The sequence below is a fragment of the Puma concolor genome, chromosome F2 (assembly GCF_028749965.1).
Source record: "Puma concolor isolate L17-30 chromosome F2, mPumCon1.1.hap2, whole genome shotgun sequence".
Classification (NCBI taxonomy): Eukaryota; Metazoa; Chordata; class Mammalia; order Carnivora; family Felidae; genus Puma; species Puma concolor.
The window spans coordinates 75622186-75649817 of record NC_141684.1 but is presented as its reverse complement, the minus strand read 5'-3'; the positions used below and the strand labels follow the sequence as shown (position 1 = coordinate 75649817).

Sequence of the window (27632 nt, the reverse complement as noted above, 5' to 3'; positions counted from 1 at the left end):
TCTAATAAAAAAAAAAAAAAAAAAAAGAGTATTAGAAGTACACCATGAAACAATATACAGACATGGATTATATTCAAGTTGGTGATACTCAATATGGAATAACAAGTGAATTTCATGATCTTTGGATGTACATACTGAGCAATGAAGAACTGGAGATTTCAAATATTACACGTTTCTAAGACCAGCTGAAGTTTTTTCATGGCTAATAATATCTTTTCATCTCAACATATTACAAAAGTCAAATTACTTACAGGTGCATTTAAAACGATAGGATAATACAAGGTTGTGGGTTCAACATGGAATAAAAGCCCACCTTCATAATATGCATTATCAATCTAATGCTTTAAAGAGACATGCACAGAATGGCAGTGATTCTTGTTCAGTGCCTACCTGGTGACAGGTGGAAAGAGCCTCAGACCTTGATCTCAGCCAGTCCCATTGACTCTTCGTGGAAGAGAGCGGAATCCAGTCCTTCCCATTTTGGCCAATCTATGAAACAAAAAATAAGAGTGGACTACACTCTAAATGGGACCGGCACGTAAGTGATAGAAAATAAAGAATGAGAGAATTGCAATTTCATGGCACATGCTTACATTCCATACTCTGCTGATAAGTCATGCATTAATTTTCACCAGTTGCAAATTTGTATTAGTTCTAAGCACGTTTACATGACCAAATAAATGCAGAAACAAAGGGTAAAGTAGTATTACCTACATAAATGGCATTGTGTGATGCTGAATGACTCCCCACTTCTTTCCCAAATTCAATTTAATTTTTTAAATCTAACTTGCCTACTGGGAGAAACGGATGTTAGAGTCGCTCTTTGTAAACCGAACCGAGCAGCATTTCGTTGAGCTTAATAATAGTACAGAAGAGACGAACTCAGTGCATCTGGAACCTCACCACAGGACAGCAGACTCCTGAAGCCAGCACCTTGTGTGCCCACAGTGCACACACTTATGGGCTTCTCGGAGCTACACTTCGGTCACCTGCAACACCTGCCAGTTTATTTCTCGGAATGCTGCGCAGGATGGCTGAAATGCAGCGATAAACTGTGCTCTTTGGATTTCAAAAGCATGCAAGGGAAGTTATACACAGGTGTGCTGTGGAGGCATCAGGAACAGAGCGTCGCTGGGTTTTAAAAGGTCACTGTCGAAAGATCTTCAAAGTATCTTTACAAAATGCCTATTAGCATGATCTTCAGTAAACTGAGGACATGCGCAGGAAACAAATCTGTTAATAATTCTCGATGGTACAAGTAAATGCGAAAAGAATGGTCAAGAGGCGGAGAAAAAACTAGGATTCTCTACTGGAGCGACTACAGGGCACAGAGAGATTAATAAACTCTGAATATTTTAAAGGCGAATGTTCAGAAATCGTGACTGTAAGAACACGAGAGGGGTAACAGCAATCAAGTAGTTAAAATATAGTAGTGAAAGGATTCCCTAATGACAAGTTAAGTGAAAATAATTTTACTTAACGTTCCAAACACAAATCTAATTAATTTCCCCTGAAATCAAATTGTCATACTTTTAAAAATTTGTTGTGTAAATAAAGTATTTACTAGAGGACATTCCAGCATCATTACAAGACTACTAAAAGTACATTTGAAAGCAGCATTATTCTCATAGTTTAAAAAATGAGAAAAATAAAAATTGTGACTAATAAAAGATATTTAAAAAGTTAAGCGAAAGCTCCATTCTTTTGGAAAGCACAGGACATGCATAAATGGAAGAACTGAATTCTGCACATCAAAATTGCAAAAGAATAAAATTAACTTTGTAAATACTTACTTGCCCAGGGCACATACTGAGGTTTTGGTAGGGTAGTTAAGCACATGAAAGCCTGTTTTGTATATTATGTTATTTCAATAATATAAATACCTTACAAGTGCAGAGTGTTTTCCTCTCTGTGATCTCCCTGGGACTCAGTGGCCCTGAGAGGTGGATTTACCATCACTGCCATTTTAGGGGGAGAGGCCCAAAGAAGCTGAATATCCTGACAGCACCTATGTGGTCAAGAGGTGGCAGAAGCCCTAAAATTCCTTTTTCGCTCTTAGAGGCCTGCGTTCTAGGAGGAGGACGGGTCGGCAAACGAGTTTGCAAGTGGGTAAATCCTGTGGTGACACTTAAAAGACAAGACCAGGGAACAGCGCTGTTCCTCCGATCGGAGCTGCCAGTACGATCCCCCCCAAGGAAACAAATACAAGACTTTGCTTCTTTTAATAAAGGCAGTTTGCGAAGTACATTTTAAGTAATTGCAGCAACGGTTAGAATAACAACAGCATACCTATCCGGGTGGATGGTGGTTTGGGTAGGAAAAAAGTGTAAAAACCAAAGTGGACCGGTAAACAATACATTCATGTAGTTTTCCTGACCAGGAGAAATTTCGCTGCATTTCAAGTAGACGCGTAAAAATTTCGCGGATGCTTACTCTTCAATGTCATTTATAATAAAAATCCTTTAGAGTTGAAGTATTTCAATAGTTTAAAATCTGAATCTTGATGTGAAATATTACTATTTCAAAATATTACGTATTTTACAGTCTGAAATAAAATCATAAAGCCATCATTTTCATTCATTTTATCACAAAACATAATTCTAAAGTCACAGTTAATTTCCTTAAATTCAGTCTGTTTTGGGCTCTTATGAATGACCAAATAATTTCAAAGGGCTGCTAATTATTTCCTCAAACAAAGGAAACCAGCAGCTGGTTAGACTTCATTATTATTGAGCTTGATAAACTAAGCATTAAAAAATATACAGTTCGCATTTATGTAACCCTAACTAAAACGTCAACTCAAGTTACTTCTGGGTTCTTTTTTGCGGGAACAGGAACAACTTTTAAAAAGTACTGTAACTACCGTTCTGAAAAGTCTGCAACAAAATGTGCACTCCTATCTTTCTTTTTTGTGCGTCAAAGAGCGGTTACCATGTTCTTCAGAGGATTACAATTCTCCTTTGCCTTGATCTAAGAATTGGGAAGCCAGGTAGAAAATGTACATCTACCTGTTTCAAATAGAAACTAACACCTCAGAATGCCCTTCCCGTGTTTGCTGGTGTTAAGAACGCACGTTTTTTTTTCCTAGGGCAACTTGCACACATAAAAACAATGTATGTTTTTATGAATGTATTTAGATGTTTGTATTTTATGAATGTATTTAGATGAATGTATTTTAGAATGTATGTTTTACATTCTAAAACAGTGACTCACACGGAAACATAACAAGCAAAAATGAATCATACATCAGAGGGTCTACTAAAACAAATTCCTCTGGGGACGCCGGGCTAAGAACAGCCCTGTACTGAAACTGTTTCTGTGCTTTTAAATTCCACAGTTCTGATTGTCATTTGTCTAACAGCTGTGAATTTTTACAACACTTACCTGCATCAATACTTCTTTTGTATTTAAGTTAAAGGTCAAACATGTACTTTGATAGTTAAGGGCAAATGCCATCGATAATCAAAGCTGTGTTTATTCTCCCATGTGTTCATCATAAAACACCATTAGTAAACAATGCAGAAAACGTCAACATTTGCTTCCAACATGTTTTTCATATAGATAGGTAGCTTGCAAAAGGAAACTTACCAATAGTTAATACTTTAACTGACAAGTACAAAACACAACAGAACTTTGAATAATGTGGAAGAAATTAACAAGATCACATAACCGAGGACCAATTTTGAAGTAAGGGCGATGGCATACTCAGAACGCTTTTTTGATTGTGAATGTAATGTGGAAATTTTTACGGCATTCAATTTCTGTAAGTCTGTAAAATCTCTTATTAATGAATAATAAAAGGAAAAATATTATCTTGCAACTACAAAGACCTAAGCCTATTAAAAATAGATGGTGGGGCAGGAGCTGTGTCAGTGTTATACATTGCTGTTTCTCATAAAAGTAAACATTTTTTTGAATGAATGAAAAGAATTAAAGCAGGGCACGTGCCTTCCAGCATCAAAACGGACTTACAGGCTTGCTCGATCACCAGAACAGACATAGGACAGAATATACGTTACCTATGTTCAAGTAAAAAATCATATAGTACAGTTACAATTTGGTCCAATAAACTAAATAAGCCACTAGAAAGGGAGACACGGCCAAGAGCTGGGATGGCACCTGACCCGCCCGAGTTGTGAGCACTCAAATAACAAGCCTCATACTCAAAATACTTAAAATTACTGTACTTATTTTCCCGGAGAAATCACAGTTAACTAAAATAGTAAAAATAAGACTGCCTGTTTTGAATAATGGTACTTGATGTTTTCAACTTTGGAGCAATCCATTAAAATGTAGTTCTAACACAACCCTTTTGAAACTTACCATAAAATTTAGCTTTACTGATAGGTAGAGGGCCTTGTATTTAAAAATCAAATAATAGAAGCCAACAGAGAAGTGAAGGGAAAAAGCAGACCTATTTGTTTTTAAGGACCAACGGGAAAAACTCAACCAATTCCAAAGTGGAACCAACACACTCCAACATCGGTTCTCTCTGTACAATGAGGATGTTCCTTTTTGGGCCACCTTGAACCCAGGTATGGCTGTTTATTACATTTTCTAGAGTATCCAGCGAGGAGGAACAGACAATCTGATGAAGATGGAATATCCAAGTAAATTTTATCTTCCAATTCTGAAATGTTTTCATTGGTTATTGATTTTATAGAACATAAATGTCATGTTAAAATTTTTTTCTTCTCTTTTAAAAGCTCTCTTTTAATGACCCATAACTTAGAAGTTAGCATTTCATTTCAACTAGTACATGGAGGATTCTTCCCCCGAGACTGTATATTCTCATCCAAATAAAAAACTAATGGGGCGCCTGGGTAGCTCAGTCAGTTGAGCGTCCGACTGCGGCTCAGGTCATGATCTCACGGCTCGTGGGTTCGAGCCCCGCATCGGGCTCTGTGCTGACAGCTCAGAGCCTGGAGCCTGCTTTGGATTCTGTGTCTCCCTGTCTCTGCCTCTCCCCTCTTTCTCTCATTGTCCTTTTCTCTCTCAAATATAAATACACATTAAAAAAAAGAAGAAGAACCTGCTTAAAAAAAAGCAAATAAAAAAATACACATGGGTGGGATACCAGGTATTTCCATTTTCTTCACAAAGGGCAATTTTAGTCAGTATTTGCAAACAGGAAATGAGAGGGCAATTGTGCACAAGGGAATCAATGGTGCCTGAGAAAGAGCGAAGAATCGCAATTGCATCTGAATGCAAAGATTGCTTAATCAAAACTTTAACTGTTCTTAGAGGTTTTCCTGGCTTTGTTTTTTTTTGGCATGAAACATTTCCAGAATATCGGGTTCCAGAATATCGGCTAGATATAAAGTAGGTAGGTAACTCACAGGTCCGCTCCTTTGGAAAACTGCCTATCGCCCGAACTGTGAGGGGTTGTTGTTTTCATTCTTACGTTCCTGGGGCTACAAACAAAAATGCTTGATACCAACTCTAAAAATGTTGACACTGATGGGCCCCCGACCTTTGGAGAACATGCCTCCATTCATTTATGGCTGCCTGCCTGACACTACTCAATTACAAACAGCATCCTCCGGGTTTTGGGTCTGAACTCTCCAAGCACTTGTACTGCATATGCCTAAAATGCCAACGGGAAGGCAGAGACAGTGCACATGAAAACACATGTGACGAGAAAGGAAAAGTTTTTTGTAGTTACAAAAGCTCATGCAGAGAATTAGTTTGAGGCCATCTCAAAGTAAAGTGCACTTTAAAGACAGGCTTGTGCTATGGGATACAAAGAGGTATAAGTGTTAAGTGTGTGTGCAAAATCTTGAGCCGCACTAAACTGTATCAGGAAGATAGCCCACATCCAGGTAAGGCTCTATGTGTGTCATGACTCCCTAAGTTATGCCCATGTGGCCGTCCAGACAGGACACAACCATTCTGGAAACAGCCGCTTCTATATATTCCTATATAGTTGAGTAAATAGTGTCAGGTCTAGGCAGAATGGTCAGGTCAGGGTGGCCACTCCCTCCTCCACCTCCAGAGGGCAGGTGCACCACCCTGGCCATGGCAATGAGAAGAGACTTGATAATTACATTCCTTGGCCGATTTTACTTGAGCGAGAACGAACTTCACAACTTTACCTCTCGGAGTTTAAGCCTGTGCCCGGTAAAGCTCTTCTTGGAATTACTTGCCTCTCCCCCGGGGATCCTAAATTCATCTGCAGGGAGACTGTCACTTATCCTGATACCCCCAGCACCTGGTCAGTGTTCTGGCATGTAGTAGATGTTCGATAAATATCTGTTGACCATAACCATAGTCCTGATAAGGAATTTCAGGAATCAAAACGAGCAGGTAAACAAACGTGTTTTGATGTTTCTGAAATTTCAGATCAGCGTAAAGCAAGCTCAGAAGGCGGCTTGTAGAACGAAGCTGTTAGTTTGTTCTGGCAGAGGAGTGGAAGGGAACCACGGGGACCATCACAACCACCTGGGGGTCCCTCCTGTTTCGGTCAGGGGGCGCTGAAAGTCAGGGACACGTGGGCATGTGCTACTCAGAGGCCTGCAGGTGACCCGTCAGGCACCGCAGAGACAGGCCTGGGTGGTGCTCAGTCGGCCTGCATTTTCAGAACACCTCTGCTTTCAAATGTTCTATTCCATACCTCCTTGAGCGCATGCAACCGCGTCGATTACGATTTACCGTTTGGAAACAGCCCATGAAGTTTTATAGGAAAGAAAAAGGAACAGAGTGAAACTCAAATTCTTTAAAGAGGATGTTCTTCACATGAAATTAAAATGTGACGTTGAAATGACGTTGAAAATGTCAGAGAAAACGTCTGAGGGATTACCGATACAAGAGAAATCAAAACAGGAAAATCTACATAAATGTCGTTGGCTAAGGAAAAGTAATGAAAAACAATTTTCTTTTTTTCTAGCCGCTAAAACAGTTGCAACAAAACCTAGTGGACAAAAAAATCCACAACCTGTAACACTAAAAAACTAGGAACATCTTCTCATATATCTTAAAAATGGACTGTACAAATATACAAATGACTCAAAACAGTATGCTAACTAGATTTTTAATGCTTACTCTTCACGGATACTGTGATTAGGAATTTCAGCCAGATTAATTTATGTACCTTTTACTTGACGACAAAGCTCTGTTCACGTATATTGTGGGACCTCGCCAGCTCCCAGCCTGCATCCTTCTTCCCCCCAGAGCTGGGTCCCTGCCTGCCCTCAGTGGAGCTCATGACCCCATTGGGTCCATCGTCTGGCACTTGGCACGGCCCTCTTTGTTCTTATCATTCTACCTCTCCTAGGGCCGAGGGTCCTGGCCTCTAAACCTCAATCCTGCATCAGAAATCCTGCTGACAGACTTACCTGGTACCACATCCACGGGTGCCTGGATGTCCAAGTATCTCTACACCTCGACGCTGTGCCACTGAGCTGCACCTAGGGGCCGGGAGATCTAGATGCCTGGGTGTGTCCCCTTTCCAGCAAGGCTAGCAAACTGCTCTTGTCCCCCTGGGTCCCTTATCCTAGCATCTGCCCCATCCCAGCAAGCAGAGACAGCAGCCCTCCCCACCTGCCCGTAGTTAATCAGATCCCTCCCCATAGACAGAAAGGAGATAGACTGGGGATGTGGGACAGTCTATCACTCCGAGCAAGATTCAGAGAAAGAGGGGCTTAAGAGTTCATCTGCAGGCTATTTGGGGAAGATGAACAAGTAAGCTTTTACAGCAGCGATGCAATTTGTGCACAAAGGGAGACTGCTCACTGCCAGTATTCCAATCCTTCTATCAGACTATAACTATTAATAAAGTCCTGCTGAACACAATACGTATTGATAGACCTTAAAATAGTAAGTGGCATGCTTATTATGTGGCATGCTTTTCAAAGCTTTTAATGTGACGTCTTAAATTATTTAAAAACTGAAATAATGGATCACTTTGAAAGCCATGCCATATAATGATAAAAGCCACCTACCTGAGGCCCTGCTCCAAACTCTACAAGGTAACCTTATTAATAGATCATCACAGAATGGAGCATTCTGGGTGCCAAATACGGCCAAGGCAGCACCAAGAGGCAACCTAAAAAGAAAAGAAGAGTTAGTTTGAAATTCCAAAAGTCAGAACCAATCTGGTTAATGGCATATGAACCAAACTGGTTTTTATGCATTATCATATTTTTATACTTTATCGGAAAAGCTAGCTCAATTCCTGTTAGAAACAAATACGAAACAATTTATAGTACGTTGAAAAGCGAAAAGTAACTCAAAATGCCTGGATTTACAGATTTCCCCCCAAATCCCAAGTTCTCTAGATTGTTCATATTCTTACTCAAATATTCCCAGCTCACTGCCATTTTCTCAAAATTGCCACTTATTTCCCTCATTTGTATTTCAAACACATCCACTATTTTCTCTATAAAATTTTCAGGAAAACTGTTTGGGGTTTTTCTAAACACCAGCTAATGGAGAAACGCTGCCCAGGAGTGTCTCCCTGAGGCCATGTGCTCACAGGCCAGGGTGCAAACCGGAAATGCCCCCAAGTAGAGACAGAGTAAGGAGACAGAGAACTGCTCAGCTCCTGACTGTGTCCTTATGATGAGACTATTATTTGTCTGAAAGCGAATTCGCAGCTGGCAAGTCTGTCTTCAAGAACACACGAAGAGGCAGCAAGACGCATTCCGAAGTACTCGGGGATCTGGATGAGCCACGGCTTCGTTCTGTGGGTACAGGTGACGAAGGCCTACCACCAAAGGCGCTAACCGAGGCGGGAAAGGGATGCCAGGAGTCTCTTGCAGAAATCCTCGGCTTCGTTTCTCCAGACCAGAGAGTCGACGCTCAGTCATACGTGGCTGCCGCTGATTAAGACAAACAGCTGACACTGAGGCAATAAATACTGCCAACAACTATTACATGCGGCATCGATCTGAAATTCCTGGGGATGCAAACAGGCGCGGCCCCTGTTCGCAAGAGAGCTGCGGCCACGGGAGAGATACCTGATGTCAAGTGAGGCGACAGGACTGTTAATTAAAACAGAAGCTGCCATAAGGCAGTATTACAGGGACGAGTCAGCAGTGTATATGGTATAAACAAGTACCAGAGGGTCAGAAAAGGGAAAGAATACAACGGAGTTTTGGTGACTGGGACCTTCCAGAAGGCACAATCAGGAGAGGGAGGGGAGAGGAAAGGGTGTGCTGTGCGGGGGGCATGCCGGTTAGCCAGAAGAATTCCGAGACTGGAAGCCTGGCTTATTACAGATTCTGAGGCGGTGCTCCGGCCGGAGTGTAGGATGGTTTACAGACACTGGTTTACAGATTCTAATGACAGAAGAGCACTAAACCCAAATGGCCGGGACACCGCACGCTCACGTACCAAGGACGGCAAGTGGGGCGGTTATGAGACGCTGAGAACAAGTACTTGGGGAGGTGGGGTGGGGGGAGAGGAGAGGAAAAAGAAGGGAGAGAAGAAAGTATAGGGCGTGCTTGTGCAAATGAGACGCAGCAGCTGGGTGCTGGAATAGTCTAAAGCAGAGAGCTGAGAACCAGCAAAAACAGGCATCTCCTAGAAGAACGCACGCAGACAAGCCCTTGAGTGCCTGACCACAGTAACAAAGGAGATAAGAAGAAGGCAGACCTAGTTGTGTAGCTGACTCTGGTAGAGACGGATTCAAACCGGGTTACTGATTAACTCGCGTCGGTGCCCAGAGGCCACCGCTTTTAAGACAAAACTAGGTAATTTAAAGACGTGATGGGCAGAGACAGAGCTTCAGATAGAAGGAAGGACAAGGTGGCAACCCCCACGAGAAGACAAAGCTACTCAGAATGTAGATTGCCGCCCCCGCATTAAGACACCACCCCACAGCAAGAAAGACCGTGGGGGTGGAGTGGGAGGGAGGGGACAAGTGGGGCAGGAGGAGGAGGCAGAAGCACCCCCAGGTGGATTGCCAGTTGGGCAAGGAAATGACTTCCAGCAAAGGGAGGCTGTCTTCCAGAGAGCTTTGCACTGGAGGACAAGAAAAGGGCTGGTACCTAAGGGGGGACTCAGGATGCCAGGTGGGACAGACCTGGGACAGCTTCTGTGCTGAGTGAGCATGAAGAGGCAGGGAAGAACATGGAGCAGATGGGAGCCTGAGAAAAGGGAGAGGTTTTCATCTTAGATGACAAGACGAGCTGCTGCTTCTTCTTCTTCTTCTTTTTTTTTAATGTTTATTTTTGAGAGAGAGAGACAGAGTGTGAGCAAGGGAGGGGCAGAGAGGGAGGGAGACACAGAATCCAAAGCAGGCTCCAGGCTCCGAGCTGTCAGCACACAGCCTGATGCGGGGCTCGAACTCATGAACCACGAGATCATGACCTGAGCCCAAGTGAGCCACCCAGGCGCCCCGCATCCCTGATGCTTTTAAAAAAAACGTAAAAAAAAAACGTTTTTTTTTTTTTTAAAAAGTTTGACATAAGAACTAAGTTTCTTAGTAGCTGCCGGTGGGAGTGTAGACTGTTAAAATTTTCTGGACTACGTTGTGTAAATATGTCATCAAAGCCTTTTAAATGTTCATATATGCTGACCTCATGAATCATTTCTAAAAATGTAAGCAAAAAACAACAACAACAACAACGAGAAAGGTGACAAAGATTTAAGTGTAAGCATGTTCGAAGTATATTTTAAGAATAAAAATTGATAATGTGTAATAAAAGGGGTAAGGTGTATGTCTGTGTGACAGAATAACAATGTAGCCATTAAAAACCATGCATCTAAAGAGTATTAAATCACATGGGGAAAACACTGATATGATGCATTTAAAAAGTAAGACAGAGAATATACTATGATTCCAATTTTGTGAAGTCTACACTTAAACACTTAGAACTATTCCCCCGTAATACCCTTAAATGTATCTAGGTTATTTTTAAAAATTATCAAGATATACACTTTATATTCTTCTGTATTTTACAAATGTCCTACTTTTATATTAAAAAAATATTTTACCAAAAAGAATGGTTTTCCAAATAACGGTGCTGGAAAAGTTTGTTGTCCATTAACAACAACAACAACAACAACAACAACAACTTGAATCCATACCTCACACTATATGTAATCTTAACTCCAAGTGGATCATAGACACCAATGTAAAACCTAAAACTATAAAAATTTTGGAGCAAAACAGACAAAAATCTTGTGACATTCAGTTACTCAGAAATTCCCTGGCTGCAACATTGAAACCTCAACCTATAAAATAACATTGATAAACTGGATTTCATCAAAATTTAAAACTGCTATTCAAAAGAGAACGTTCAAAAAATGAGAGGACGAGCCACTAGAGGAAAATCCTTGCAAAGCCTGGATCTGATAAAGACCTTGTACCTGGAATATACTAAGAACTTCCAAAACTCAACAATAAGAAGACAAACAACTTGAAAGATGGGAAAATATCTGAACGGCCAATGAAGATGGCCAGTAAGCGCATGAAGAGATGCTCCACATCATTGGTCCTTACAGAAACGCAAGTTAATATCACAGTGAGACGGCGCCATCTACCCCACGAGGATGACTGCGATGAAAAACACCGACCGTCTGACTGCATCGGGTACTGGTGAGGATGTAAAGCAAACGGAACTCGTGCCACTAGCAAGAAGGGAAAAATAATGAAATCTTTTTCAAAGTCTGGCAGTTTCTTAAAATGTTACGCACGTGTCTACCGTATGACACAGCCATGTCACCACCTATGTATTTACCCAGGAGATACGAAAACCTGTATGTATGCGAAGACTCGTACATGGATATTCACACCAGCTGTATTTGTAATAGTGAAAAACAAACAGATACGACCCAAATGGCCATCAATGTGGTGAGTGGGTAAGCAAGCTGTGGCAGATTCCTGCAATGGACTACTAATCAGCAATAGACGGGAAGGAACTATTAATACGCACAGTAACATGGAGGAACCTGGAAATAATTATGCCGAATGAAAGAAGTCAGACAGAAAAAAGCGTATATATGAAATGATTCCATTTATATAAAAGTCTAGGAAATGCAAGCTAATAATCTGTAGTGACAGGAAGCAGTTCGGTGGTTATCCGGGGACAGGAGGGGGGCTTGGGAGGGACAGCTCACCAAAGGACACGAGTAAACTTCTCAGAATGATGGTTACGTTCACTATGTTGGTTGCGGTGAGGGTATCAGGGATGTGGACATAGGTCACAACTTGGCAAATTATACACTTTAAATGTGTGCAGTTTATGAAGATATCAGTCATACCTCAACGAGCCAGAAAAAAAGCCCAAGTTTTCATGTTGAGAAAAAACAAGTTACTGAGGATGACCAACAAATCTTCATGTGAATTCACTGAAGTTTGCAAAAAAAAAAACCAAAAAAACAAACAAAAAAAAAAACAACAAAAACCAAAAACCAAAAACCCCAAAGCACACCACTTTCTGTGAACTGATAAACTAAAATCCTTTGTAAGGGCAATGACTCAAAATGACTAAAATCTTCCCTTCCCATTCAGAGGGGGGAAAAGAAAAAGAGGAATATTGGCTTAAATGGAAGAGCCACATTCAGTCCTTACTAGAAAGGGTATGTCTAGGCGGCTTGAGAGCCACATTCTCAGCTGTTGCCCGTGGAGGAAGCCAGTGCATCTCACCTGTTGCTTTAGAGACTGGCACATCGTGCTATGTGATTTAGAGGCTCCAGGAATACACTCTGGTTGGAACTGAGACCTACAAATAATAAATAGTTCTGGGATAAGTTCCCTTTATCAAATACCAAAGGAACTACCCGCCGAAGCGATTCCGTGCAGCCTCTGTACGTACCTTTTAAATATGTTAATTCGTGGAAGCCTTGAAAGAAAGAAGTGCCAGGCTAATTGGCGGGCTTGCCTTTGATTAATTAAAAGTAAGTAACCCTGGGGCCAAGATAACGAAAGAACAGGTATCGGCCATGCTTGGGCAGGTACTGCAGGTAGACGGAGTCAGAAACTGCGTGGCGCGTCTGGGTAACTTGAGGCAATTTGTTATTTTTGGAGCCACAGCCAGAGGCAGGCGCTGGAGCTAAGAGACCGGCAGCGGGTAGAGGGGCCTTGCGAGTCACGTTACCGAAGGCTGAGCATTTTTAAATTATTCTGATGATTTGCAAATTACCCTAGATGTGGGCACCTGTACGATTTGCTGCCCCCCACTCCCATCCCCGGCCACGTTTCTAGGTAATTCAGAAGACGACCAGCCTTCGTGTGCTTTTGTTGCTTTCCGAAACGGAATGGAGGGTGGGCTCTCCTTTCGGGTTTTATTTAGCTTAACATTTTCCAGAGAAATCTGACCTTCCCGAGTTATAAACTCATTTCTTAGGCCGCTGCAGCGTTTGTCAACACGTAATTAACAAAAAGGGGTGGAAAGCCTTCAAAGGGAGGCCCCCACCCGGGACCAGCCGCCCCTTCTCCCCTGTGGGACACGGCCGCCTTGCTCCCCACGCCCCACTCTGAAGGGCCCCTGGGTTACAGAAAGCTGCCCTCCCGTGACCCGTGACCCGAGCGGCACACTTCTAGCAATCTCCGTCTCACTGCTCCTTGCGGAGAGGGCCTCGCAACCTGAGCGCCTCCACCCGGTCACAGAGCCCAGGACAGCACAGGGGACGGTGCCTGGACGCGAGGGACTTGCCCTCCGGGAACCACAGCGGTGCCCGAATCCCGCCTCGGCCCTACTGTAACTTCGGACGACTGGATGGCTCTTCGGCATTGTCCTCTGCAAGGTGGGAATAAATACTTACCATGCGGCGCAAGGTCAGCGGGGTCACGGATGGAAAGTTCTGGCTTAGTTCTGAGGGTTCAAAACGCAAAGCCAGTATACTCAGTGTGTTGTTCAGAAGTAAGTGCCGCCCCCAAATGGCCTGAAGTGCACTTAAAAATAGGGGGTTTTGTTCTGGTTTGTTCTTGTTCTGGCCCCGGCTCCCACAGAATCACAGCCCGCACGATCCCTGACGGACAAACAGCGGCGGCGCTCCGTGAAAAGACGACCACGCACAGAGATGTGACCGAGATGAGTACTAAAGTGACGTTTGGTAAGTGGTATACTCTTAATCATCTCATCTCTGCGACACAGGTGGTGTGTACCTTAACTTTGATGGCGGTCACAGTCACAGATAACCCCAAATCACAGCTACGACAGAACCAATCCACGGGGAGCCAAGGGCCATTCTGCACGTTGAACCGAACATCGATCTGGTGACACGTGATCGTGACCATCCAGGGATGGACTGACCCTTGCCTGCGGCTTAACTGCGGAGAAAGATTGCATCGCGCCTCCGAAAACATAAAGATCACCCCAAATCAGAGAAAACAGCTACATGTTAGGGGGAAAAAGGTGCCGCATCGAAGTACGCTCGCAGTAAACCGAAATTCCACACTGTGACTTCTCGAACGTGGGAATGTCTCTTTCGCATAGCATCTCAGATTAATCCCCCGCAATCATCCTCCCGAATCTGAAGCAAGGGTTGGCAAAAAGGAGTGTGAAAATGAATCCCATCTTGCAGAGCCAGGCCGGTGGAGGGATCAGGTATGGAGGGGAGGCACAGGGAGGAGACGGGGATCCAATCCTGGGGCAAAACATGAGTGCTCAACTGTGACACACCACAAAGGAGGTTGCTCCCGCGGAAGGTAACTTCTCCCAGTTTTAAAACGAGCCGTGTGTGTCTTTTGAGATTTCCGAACGGTCGTACCCGTATTACTTTTACACTCTTGCTCATCTCTTGGCAGAAGAAATGTTTCTAAACACTAGATGCGATTTGAACGAAATAAATTTATATGAGGTCCACCTTGGCACACAGTACCTTTGGCAACAACGCAGTTTATGTCAAATAGATCTGTAGGTGCCTGCCACGATACTGGACTTGGTTGTTTTTTTAGCATTTAAAAAAAAAATGTTTATTGGGGCGCCTGGGTGGCACAGTCGGTTAAGCGTCCGACTTCAGCCAGGTCACGATCTCGCGGTCCGGGAGTTCGAGCCCCGCGTCGGGCTCTGGGCTGATGGCTCAGAGCCTGGAGCCTGCTTCCCATTCTGTGTCTCCCTCTCTCTCTGCCCCTTCCCTGTTCATGCTCTGTCTCTCTCTGTCCCAAAAATAAATTAAAAACGTTGAAAAAAAAATTAAAAAAAAAATGTTTATTTATTCTGAGAGAGAGCGCACATGAGCGGGAGAGGGGCAGAGAGAGGGGGAGAGACAGAGAATCCCAAGCAGGCTCCACACTCCGAGCAGAGCCTGACGAAGGGCTCCATCTCACGACCATGAGATCATGACCTGAGCCGAAATCAAGAGTCAAACACTTAACCCACTGAGCCACCCAGGTGCCCCCGTTTTTAAGAGTTTTACTGGCACTGATCTTGACCATAAGGTAATGAATGATATAGAGACCTGTGTATGTATTTTTCCATGTATTTGCCTATGCAGTATGCACGTTTTGGCCTTTCTGAACCTCAATACCTTTAACTGCAAAGTGAACATGGTCGATTCTTGATTAAGCGGAATAGCCGGAAAGTAAGGTAGAAGGTCACAGAAAATCATGGCTAAGACAAAATTGATCACAACGATACGCTGACTTGTTGCCCTTTTGCTTTTTAAACTAAATTTCATTTGGGTAATTTAAAGCTACAGATCAGTCCATGCTGGGCCAGAGGGGGAAGAAGCGACTTCAGGAGTAACAAAAAAATAGCAAAGAAACTCTTGGGTCTGTCTCCAACAGCTTCCGCTGGGTACCGGCGAGGGCCACGGAATAAGTTCCACCAGAGCAGAGATCTTGCTTTTTACCGACCCTTTCCGGGTCCCTAATATCTAGAACAGTGGATGCCCGAGGAGGTACTGCAACATTTACTGAATGGGTAGCAGGAGGAAGAGAAAAAAGGGAGGGAGGGAAGGCTTCCCTTCTACTGGCCAGTGTGGAAGAAGACAGCTGCCCAACCTACTTGATGACCTTTGTGAAGGATTCAGAATTGACTGGATACTTTAAACTTGGAAATTCTCTCGGATTTCCCTGGAGTATCCGGCAATCGAGAAAACCTTGTTCTCTCTCCTCTCTTGGCCCACCCTCAACAGATACCAGGACACTGCAGTCACTGTGCCATCTTGTGGTCATGTCTCGCAAGTTCGTCTTCCTCAATATACCATTAGAGTCTCCCTACCTGCACAGAGTCTCTGGGAGTGAGCTGTAAGAGTAAAGTTTTGGATAAATAAATCGCCATCATTTAATTCAACTGTCACGGAAAACCAAAAATGTAATTAGTCACCAGTTCTATTATCAAGAAGCGTGTAATCTAGAAGGGGAGATGTCTCAAAAAGAGTATTTATAGTTACCGATAACACAAAACAGAAGGTAGAAAATGCCCCGAAATAAGTATAGATTAAGAATAATGGGAATTCACAGAGATAAAAGACTCATTCGAGCTTTGGAGGGGAAAATGTGGGGAGGAAGAGCCAAGTGAGCGGAGAGAGAGAAGACGTCGACTTGTCAAGGGGGGCTTGGAGGTGGGGTGCGGCTCCCACGGGAGGCGCAGGGACAGGGCAGGGACAACGGCGGGGCCTGCAGAGCGCGTGGACTATGGCAGGGGCAGTTACTTCTTCCTTGACTGGAGCTGATGGTGGCCTAAGCGAGGGAGTGGGGAATGAGGCTGTAGAATGGCGGGCTGAGAGGGACCAGGAGGCTGTGAAAGGGCTGGAGGAAGCCGAGCATGGAGGGCAAAGGGCACTTCTGTGGGTGAGGTCAGCCTCGGTGGCGTCTGCGGAAGCAATCCTGACTGGTGGTGACAGGCGTCAAGTGCACCAGCTGTGATGCCGTGGGTAAAAAGGGACCTACCTTTTGCAGCTGGAAGGTGAGATACTTAAACCCGGTAGGTTGCTACAAGGGACAGATGGAAGCGGGCATCACACGCAAAGCACCTTGGCGGTGTGTTTAACAGACAAGGGAGAACCAACACAGGCTTGGAAGAGCAGGGGAAGGATGAGGGCTGAAGACGGCTTGTGACAGAGACACAGGGGCGAGTCTGCTCACGACACGCAGGTGTTCAGGGGAAGGAGCGTGGAGAGGGGCCGAAGGAGGAACCTTCTGCTTACGCAATGGACAGAAGAGGCTGGCCAGCACAGGGGTGGGGGAATGCCACCGAACGGGAGGACAAACCAGGGAGCCGGAAGGTCCGAACAGCAAAAGGAAGGAAGTAGTCAAGATAAGAGAGACAGTAGTCGAGATAAGAACTAAATCCTACTCCCTTTTGCTGTGGAGATGGGTAGGTTTTTAGTAATCTTGGAAAGATTCAGGGGGACGGAGGAAGCCGCATGGAACGCTGAGGCTGAGGAAGGGGTGCAATGCGAGAAATCTGAGGCTCGAAGCTCTTCAGAGGAATGGTGTCGGCTGAAGGGGAAGGTACAGAAAGGAGTGAGCTTTGTGTCACTGCGTTTGCTCCGAAGCTGGCAGAGGCTTGGCACGTTTACGTGTTGATAGGACCAGGGAGAGAAAGGATGAAGGGTTAGCGGGATGGGACCCAGAGCAGAGAAGCAGGTCCAGGAGGAGAGGCTGTGTGCAGACGCTGACCTGAGACCCCACAACACACGGGCGGAGGGCAGAGAAGACAAGCGAGCACTGCCTCACAGAGGAGGGGACGGCTGGGCACGATTTTCGGCGATGAACAGGCACTAGCCAAGTGGACGCAGGGAGGTGAGAACATTCCAGCAGTGCAAATGGCATGAGGGCGGGCACATGAGACTGCACTGACGAGCCCGAGGGAGGACCTGCGGTTTGGTGCTGTGGGGGGAGGAGAGGGAACGAGAGCCAGAGAGGAACCTGGGACCCAATCCTGACGGGCCTTGGACTCGAGCCGTCATTTCAGGACCACTTTACACATGCTAGTTCTAAATCACCTGGTGATATGACCGTCCATCTGGAAGCCCAGGAAAAGCAGCAGCCAGGGGGGAGGATCCTTCCAGGGCTGGGAGTACCAAGGTGGGAAAGCGGGCAGGCGATGCAGTGCAATGTTCTGGAGCACTAGCGAGAGCAAGCTGGGGCGGCAGAGAGCAAGTGAACACGGACCAAGAGGGAAGGAGAGGCGGAGAGCGTCCACAGAGCGAGAAGCCCAGGTCCCGCAGGGAAGGCAGTAAGTGGAGTGGAGGGGACACAAGCTGTCCCCACAAGGCTCACGCTAGGGCTCATTCACAGAGGTGAGCAGCATGAAGTGACGACAACACTCTGGAAGGAGGAATGCAAATGTGACGTACTTTTAGTACGTATGATAGCGTCAGAGAATCTTGATTACGAGGTTTGCACCTTCTTAGTATCTAGATTTCTTACCTGCTATCCCCCCAGTTAATATTTAAAGGTACCAAAAGAAGTGCCAATTTGAATCCTTTTTTTTAAAGAAAGGAATTAGGTAATGTGAATAACCACTTCCTTAATTTGCGTTGAGAATTCGGATTAATTCAGAATTTGGCAGGTGAGCTTTTCCCCCTCACTGTAACTGCAGTTGTAGTAGGAATCTCCTTCTCACTTATAATGCAATGTCAATGATCTAGAACAGGGAGAAAAAAACAGAGAGGAGGAACAGGCTGTGAACGGCCAAAGTAGACGTTGCAAAGCCACACGCTCCATGCACTTGACGATGGAGGTAGTGCCGTGCGCCCTCCCTCACCGGGTGCCAATCTCTCAGGCAAAATGATAACAAGTCGGGTTCCTGGGATTTCTGGCACGGGGAATATGAGCGGCCTCAGCCGTCAAAGGCAACTGTAACGATGGCAGCAAGCGGTGGCAGCTCGGAGGGGAAAACATACGAAAGACAAATATGCACAAGAAAAATCAAAAAGCATAGATAGCAGCAAGATTTCCTTAAGTGGTCAAGGCCCACGTGGGGGCGAGTTAAGGAAGCGGGCACTCCCATGTGCTAACGATGACTGAAGATGTCCTCCCGGAGGTCAAAATGGCCGTGCAGTTGCCAAGCCAAGGAAAGCATTTATCATTTCCCCCACCCATTTCCCACCTAAGAACTTAGCTGAAGAAAATAACCTGAGGTGCACACAAAGGTTTATGTGCAAGGCCATTCATCAATGCTTCTTTAAAGGCTGGAAATAAGGTGCACAGCCAACACCAGGAGAAGGTGAGATAAATCGTGGCGCTGACTCACACGTAGCTAGCTTGTGAGGAACACGCAGAAGTAACATCCAAGCGCACAGGAGATAACCTTTACGTGATGTCACGCTTTCACAAAGTAGGATATAAAGCAAAGAAGATCTGACTTTGGTTTACAAAGGTATGTGGTTTAATGAAAAAAAATTACCTGTTTGTATTTAACGTTTCAATGATGTGAACTTTGATATTACGTTGGAAACACAGTATCATGTGCCTGTATTTATTTGATGTATATCGATGTTATTCTTGTTTCTGGCACTTAGCTTAATATTTACTTCTTCCACAAATTCAATCCTTCCTATTTCTCTTTCTAGGTGACTCTAACATGTTTGGAGGTAAGGGGAGAACCTGAATCTTACATAAAATGAGGGGCCACAGAAGCATGTCGGACAGTCCTACAGGGATGCAGTTACCAAGAAACAGACGTGCAGGAAACTCTACAGGACTAAACCAAAGCAAACCAAAAAGACCCCACTTCTTCAACAAGCAAATTTTAAGGGTGAACATAGGGAAGGGGTAACCAGTAGGTCAGAAAAGATTTAGAGATGTTATCAACTACCTGTAGATACAGACCCTATGGGTTACGCAAACTTAAAAAATATTGAGACGATGGTAAAGATTTGAACATTTCTAAATAATTGACGATGTTAAGACATCGTTCTTTTGAGTTGTGATCATCATATTGTGATATATCTAGAAAGAGTTTGTACGTTTTGGAAATACACCAGAAAAATGCAATGATATGAAATAATTTTGCATCAGAAGACTCCCCAGAAGAGATACGCATGGGTAGGGGACAGACAACACATGACTGCCTACTGAGGTTGAAACAGAACTGTTGAATCAGGTTTTGGGAATATGAGGATCATTCTACTGTTCTCTATGCTTTTGTGTGTCTGAAATATTCTATAATCAAAAGTTTAAGAAATTCTCTAAAGGCAGCACCGCACATAACCTACGTGGTAAAAACCATATGTGATGTATCACAAACCGTATGAGTGCTTAATACGAACCGGTGGACGGTGACAAAGAAATTGCGTGTAGTTTATGACACTTACAACTTCTGTGAGCTAAGGAATGCGCATGATCATTTCTGAAAGCCTGGCCCTGCCACAAAGGTCACAGGCCAATCAACCGATGTATACTACCCAACTGAAGCCCAGTAGTCCTTTGTACTTGTGCGTAAAAGTGACACCATGACAAACAGCTTTAGGACTCGTGGCCTTTCGATTCTATAGATTGTTTTTTAGAAACAAATCGTGTAGGAGAGGGTTTTTAGGCTTTCAAATAATCACTTAGCGGACTGTGACGGGGTAATTTTTTTAACTCTACTAAGGGTGGAGAATAAATTGGTCCAGCGGGATCAGAGAACTGTGTCAGGCTGGGATGAATACGGTGGCTTGTGGAGGCAACGGCGGTAGAAGGGCCCTGTGTCACGGAGCAGACAGACCAGACACTGGGGGAAAGCACCTGCTGGACTTGGCAACGGGGGTAGGGGTATGTGCGCGTGCAAGGTCTGCGGAAAAAAAGAGGAAGGCCGGACGGACGTGGCAGAGTCCAGTGAGGGCTTCAAGCTGCTCTGGTCTGGTCTGTCCACCGGCTGAAGAAACATAGCCAGTGTGGGGTACGCATTTCCATATTCGATGGGACAGGAAAAGAGATGGTGAGCCCTGGGCAGGAGAGCAGAGCTTCCCAGCAGGCAAGAGAAGAAGGGGTTAGGGTGCAAATAAGGTTTGTGGTCAGAGGACGGACTGCAGATAGGGCATATCTGATAGACTCAATTTCCTCAGTGAACTTGGGGCACTTATGTAACGTCTATTACAAATTCTAATTAGAATCCCTATGGACTATTAATAGACTAGTATTAATCACCAGATCATAAAATATTAGGTATTTCTATTTTATTAAATACTAGAATGCAAATAAAAGGGAAATATTAGTTATGTAATAGATTAATACTAGTCTACTATATTATATATAATTGTCTTATATATTATATATTATAATATATATCTACTATTCGATTATTAGAGATCCTAGTTCTATGACAACTATTATCGGTGTCATTATATTAGCTAGAATTTCACAGAACAGAGTGGACAGGGCTGCTTAGAAAACAAAAGCCATGTAAGCACTTACACGAACCAGGTATTTTGCTGAGGACTGTATTCATGCATCATCTCATTTAACACTTACTTAACTTCTCTGAGCCTCAGTGTCTTCCTCTGTGAGTGGGGGATAAGCACAGTACCTCTCTTTACGGAGTCGTCGCATTAAAAGGGTCCCTATGTGTAAGTGTGCTGGACAGTGAGCACACGGTAAGCACTTCGTAGCGTCGGGGGCGCCGTTGCTCAAGAAGTGAGCCAACTTCCCCATCCACCACTTCTGTAGCTACCACGCCACTCCCCGCCGCAGCTAACCAGCCCCCCCCAGGCCGCCTGCCACAAGGCCAGGGCAGCACAGGAGTGAGCATGGGCAGGGAGAGAGGTGCGGGGGGCGGCGGGGGGAGGGATGGGGCTGGCAGTGGGGTGGTGGCGGAGCCACGAGGAAGTCCGGCTTTGGCCTCTAGGGATGGCTGAAGGGGGTGACAGCCACGAGGAAGCCGGGCAGAGCCTGTACAGGCCCCCTGCCTGCAGCTCCAAGGAGGCAAGGAGTCCTGAAGCCTGGAGGGCCTGGCTTCCTGTGGGGGGGACAGGGGGCGGCGCAAGCTGGGAGTGGAGAGTGGGGAGAAAACCCCCAAGGAACTCTGGGTAAGTGAGGCTACGGGACCCACCCGACACTCCACTTCCAACTCTTAGAGCTCAAGCCTCGCGAAGCGTGCCGCGTGCTTGCTGTGCGAAGCTATGAGGATAGGGAAGACTTAGGTCCCTGAGCAGGGCAGGGGGACATCCCCGAGTGCAAGTCAGAGCAAGCTGTAGGCCAGGGGCACAGAAGAACCACGGAGTCAGGCCAGAAGCAGGAGAAGAGAATCCCAAGCTGAAGGACTTGAGGGCGCCAAGGGCAGGGCGGGTCGGGGTGAGTGCTTCAGGTAAGGCCGACGGTGCAGGCCCAGCGAAAGGCTTCCAAAGTCTACTGAAGATGGCCGAACTTGACCGAAATGCTCTCAGGATGGCTACGATGAACATGTACATTACACTCAGAACTGTGCAAATGTCCAGTAATTCTAGTATTTTATTTGGGGATAAAAGGCACAAGGTGTGACCTTTCTGGAGATGTGTGACCTCAAGGGGGTACACTGGAGCTCAGGGTACCCTTGGCGGCCAAGTGATAATGTCCATGTGCAGATTGTCCCTCTGGGAAAAGCCAGCGCGGGCGTCTGAACGCATCACTCCCCTGGACCGAGAGGCGAAGTGAGCGCTTCCCGGCCTTGGGTCTCGGCTGCGGTAGTGCAAACACCAACGGTGGGGGGAAGCGTGTGTCTCTGGATTCCTCAGGCGCGGGGGGCGCTCCCCCGTCACGTCTCCTCTCACTGCCCTGGGTGCCATCTCCTGTGTGTGGACCCCCCTGCCTCCCACACCGTCTGCTTCCTGGCCCTCCTGGGGTGTGTGATGTGTGTGTGGCTTCCTCTGTGTGTGAGCACACCCGCGTGTGGGTGCACAAGCGTGCCAAAGCTCTCTGCGTTTCTCTGTGGTCCTGCTTTCCCAGGTGGAGGTATACTTCTGTCTCCCCTCTCCTGGTTTGTGTGTTTGTGCACCCCTAGGGGTGTGTGTGTCCTTCCCTTCCCTCTGGGAGTCTGTCTCTCCTACCGAAGGCGTGTGTACCTGGTGTCTTACATCTAGCTCTGGCGGGGGGGGGGGGGGGGGTGGTGTCTCTCCCACCCTCTGGAACCTGTGTTTGTGTCTAGCTCCTTCTGGGCACGAGGGTGACTCTCCCTCCCATCTAGTATGCTGAGTGCGATCGTGCCTCTCACGACCTTCTGGGTTTGTGTGTGTGTGTGCGGGGTCTCCTCTCACGTCCTGGCATAAGTGGGACTCTCTCTCCCCTCCCTTCTTGGGGTGCCCCCAAGGTGAGTGTCTCTCCACCAGCTGTATGTCTACTGCCCCCCATCTTTCTGCAGTATGTAAGTCTCCTCCTCCCCATCCTGGAATGGATCTCCCCGTCCTTCCCCCTCCTTCCACCTCCCGGATGTGTGCCACTCTCTCCCCCCTCATCCAGACGTCGGTGTCCCCCAGGCAGGGGTGAGATGGAGTTTCTGTATCTCTCCCCTCTCTGGGTATGAGCTGGGCATGCTGCTTTCTCTCTCCCTCCCCTGAAGCACAGACATTAATTCATGCATACATCTATGCAAGGACCTAGTATCCCCAGGTGCACAGGTCTCCCGTCCCCACTGTGTGTTTAGTCTGTGTGTGTGTGTGTGTGTGTGTGTGTGTGTGTGTGTGTGTGTGTGTGTGTTTCTCTCTCCGGGACTCTGGGCGTGTGTACATCCTCTCCCCCGTATGCGTGGCTGCCTGTCTTTTTTGGGGTGTACTTGTCTCCACAGCCTCACCGCAAGGCGAGGGCGAGGAGGGGGCTTCTGTGTGTCTCAGGGATGGCTCAGGCTGCGAAGGGAGGAGCCCATTGGGTAGGGTGGGGGACAGAAGAGACGGAACAAGCCACCTCCCTGTCTCCTATCCTTGCCACCCTGCACTTCATGGTCAACAAGAGACCGGCTGCCACGCCTGCGGGCAAACCCAGGCGTCTTCTCGCCAGCCTTTCTACGGGCCCAGTGCCGCTGCCATTCCTCTCAGGGACGCTGTCCCGGGACACCCTCTTGCAGGACTCTGATAACACACCCTAGCCGCCGCTCCAAGCCTCCTCCAGCTCCCCTCCACAGCAGCTGACCCTCTGGTATGGCCCCGAGGGCAGAGCGCCCCTCCCCAGATATTGCCGCTGTGGGTGAGCCCGGTTCCAGAGACAGAAAGAGGGAGGAGGTAGGGGCTCCGTCTAGTGAGGAGGCTGGGCACGCACAGGATGAGAGCAGGGAAGGGAGCTGGCTGGGCGAGCACAGATGTCACCCGGACCGAGACATGGGCAGGCGACCAAGCTCAGAGGAGCAGGGGAGGAAGCTGTGAGGAAGGTGCAAGGAAGGTCACAAGTCCCAGGCAGCTGCACTCTCAAGGACACCAGGGAGGGGATGACTCCACTGCACCCCGGGCCCTCTGGCCACACGGAAGGGGCAGTCGTGAATGAGGACGAGGCCCGAGGTGTGGGCCAGCTGGCAGAGGGCAACCGATGTGGCGCTAAGGAGTCTGAACCACAGTCTGGACCGGCTGTCCCCAAAGGGGCACGAGACAGTCCCGCGGGATGGCTCTCTGCCCTCACCCCCTACCCGGCTCCCTGTGCCTGGCTGGGCTCCTCCTCCGTCAGGGTCTTCTCGGGAAGCGCCCCTCGCAGGGTGTTCCTGGTCTGTTCCTTCTCCTTTAGGCCACTACACACGGTCTATAAGGGTCCCTCTCTCCCAGCCCCCCAACTCTTCATCCTTGTGTTCCTTACTGCCTTCCAGACCACCTGCCACGAGCTGAGTGAACTCTCTACCGTCTGTCTCCGTGCAGTCTGGCTTCGTGTCTGGCAGGGTACCTAGCCCGTGGCAGGCCCTCGGTAGAGTCCGCGGAGATGTGAGGACAGCGTCCTGTACGCAGACGTGGAGATGTTTGCGTACACGGATTAACAGCCATGGAGGCCCGCGAGGGGGTAGCGACTGAAGCTTTCTCAGCATGAAGCTGCCAGGCACAGGTACGGCAGGAGTGGGAGCCTGTGCTCAGGAAGGGTGCGAGCAGAGAGATGGGGTCCCAGGAGCCCAAGGAGACGCCCAGATGTTGGGAGAAGGGGCGCCGCCAGAGGGGAGCGCACAGCAGACGTCTGAGCAGGAAGAGCGGGGCCAGAAGAGCAGGAGAGGAGGGGGTTTTCAGGAGCACGTCAAGTCCTGCAGAGAAGCCAAGTGGCCATAAAATGGAAAGATGCTACTATTGGTTGGGCTATTGATGGATGTTCTCCTGGAACACAGACTCAAAATAGGGGGGCAGGGTCAGGTAGAGGAGATGAAGGAAACAGACCGGGCTGAGACCATGCTGTCAGGGAGTGTGGCACTAATGGGAAGGGAGAAGAGATACACAGTTGGGGGCAGGGCGGGGGGCAGAGGCAAAGGTCTTCCACGACACTTTGTTTCTGACGGGGGAAGGTGGAAGCAGACTTCGCAGGCGAACGGGGGCAGATGGGAAACACCAGGACGGGAGGGGTGTGTGGTAACCCAGTTGGCTCCAGCCGACTGATACGTGCCTCCCCAGGTCATGAGGCCCAGCCCCCACTAGACAGACTCCCTGAGGCTCTGCTAAAGCGTGTCCCACCCACAGGAGTATTCTGGAAGAGCGAGAGGTAAGGAGGAGGTAGGCGGGGAGCCACGTGGCTGGCCCAGTCTTCCCTGTGGACTGGGCAGGGTATCAGGCGCGAGGGTGGGGGAACGAGGGTGTGAGGGCTGAGAATCCGTGAGGAGAAGATGCAGCCAAGGGGCCGAGAACAGAGACAGAGCTAGAAGACTGGCTCTGTATCACTAAAGACGCAACCGTGAATCTCAGGGGGTCTGCTTCTCAAAGCATAAAGATCCCTCAGTGTGGCATTCACGGTCTGGTACATCTTGGCCCCCGTCTCCCTTTCCAGCCTCATCAACCCTGATTCTGTTCACCTCTGCCATCTGTACTCCAGTTACGGGGGAGCCCCAGGCGTGTGCCACGGACCCAGAATGGTCACCCCTCCCTTGTTCTTAGTTTTCTCCTCCCCTTGGCTGCTCTAGGACCACCTCCTCTGTGGATCGAATCATCTCCTGCCATTGAACCACTTCTTCCTCTGTATGCCCGTGTATGTTTTATGTTTCTACAAAGGAAGTACTAGACCCACATCACAAGCTCCAACTGAAGGGTAGAAAAGATGGCTTTGTGACCAGGGGTCGGAAGGAATGGTCAGGCCACAAATAAAACTACTCAAGTCTGAACTGCTGGCTTTAGGATGTTGAGAGTTGAGAAGCCAGCCTTCCATCCAGGCAACTATGTCAAAAAGGCCTTTGAAAATGTGGATCTAGAACTTGCCAGTGAGGAAGGGACTAGTGATAAGGATCTGAGTCATGTGCACAGCAGCGGACGACTGCTTCCAGTCTGGGTTATAGTAACATTTCTGTAACTCCCTTCTCACACCCATGGGCTCAATTGCTTTTGGATTCTGAGCCGACTTTACTTTCCTAACTCATATCCTCCCCTCCTCAAAAAGCTACAGTGCCTTCCACAGCACAGAGTGCAAACTCGTTGGACTGGGTGGGAATCAAGGTTGTTCACATTCAGGCATCAGCACACCTTTCCAGTCTCACCTGGTGCTGCCCCCCAACAAACCATCCTTTCCAGTCAGACTGGTATTCCTGGAGGCCACGGACAATAAGCACATTTCTGCCTCCTCACTTCTGCTGAAATCATTCCTTTCAACCTGAAGGCCCTCCCTTCTTTCTGCCCATTCTTAACTCACGCCTGTTGAAAGCCCACCTCAAGTACACCTCTCTCTCCTCGGAATACCTATAATTTTTGCCGCCTATACCATTCATTTTGCATTTTTAAAAAAAGTTTATTTATTTTTGAGAGAGAGAGAGAGAGAGCGAGGCAGAGAGGGAGAAAGAATCCCAAGTAGGCTCTGTGCTGCCAGTGAAGAGCCTGCTGTGGGGCTCGAACTCACAAACCATGAAATCATGACCTGAGCTGAAATCAAGAGTTGGATGCTTAACTGACTGAGTCACCCAGGCACCCCTCGTTTTGCACTTTAAGATATACTGCCTGTTTCCCTTTCATCCATCAACCTATCACCCACAGGCATAAAAGAAAAACAAAGGAAAGGCAGAAGGCAAATACAAGTTCCCTAAGAGGGGCAGGAAGTCCTCTTCCTACTTCTGGCTCCCATTTGGAGAATAAAGAAACTTCGAAAAGAAGATGGTTTGAGATGGGACTTATGGGACAGGGAAGATGTGGACAGGTGTGTGAGGAAAACATTGCAGGGACTGGCCAAAGTAAAAAAAAAAAAAACAAAAAAACAAAAAAAACTTGGGCACACTGAAATATGGGGTGTGTCTCTGAATTCCCTAAATCTGCAGAGGTAAGTACATGAATAACAAAATAGGGATCTGGAACTTAACTTGGAATCTTGGAGGACTTGGGATGCTGCTGCACACGGCATTAAATTCTTTCAATTCTCCTGAGTGGTAAGATCATCAGTGACACCTTCTATCTGGGAAGCCTAATACCTGAAATTAACTAAACACTATTTTCAATGGTCATAATAAAGAATTACATTGTTTATGGAGCTCACTTCAAAAATTCAAAAACAGACCCTCATTATCCTGAAGCTGGATGGCATTGTTATAAATGTGTTTCAAAGCAAAAACTGATCAAGACTACACCTTGTGAGATCATGAAATCCTATAAAGCAAAGTTTAGGTTTATATTTTTAAAAATCTCCTTTAACTCAGCAAACTTAGAATTTCCTCCCAATTCCCAGTAGATGGCTTAAAAATAAGTAGACATGT

At 46.8% G+C, this 27632-nt stretch overlaps 1 protein-coding gene across 8 annotated transcripts in view; it reads right to left on the bottom strand.

Moving 5' to 3' along the window:
• The window catches only part of PLAG1 (PLAG1 zinc finger), a 50792-nt gene that overhangs the window by 9396 nt on the left and 13764 nt on the right, over positions 1–27632 (bottom strand). For 2 of the 8 annotated variants that reach the window (XM_086695910.1, XM_086695914.1), the window contains exons 2-3: positions 7941–8044; positions 391–489 (exon numbers count right to left, since the gene is read on the bottom strand). The gene's annotated coding sequence lies outside the window, so the exon portion shown is untranslated. The other 6 variants (XM_086695908.1, XM_086695913.1, XM_025922852.2 and 3 more) reach the window with 4 other exon arrangements.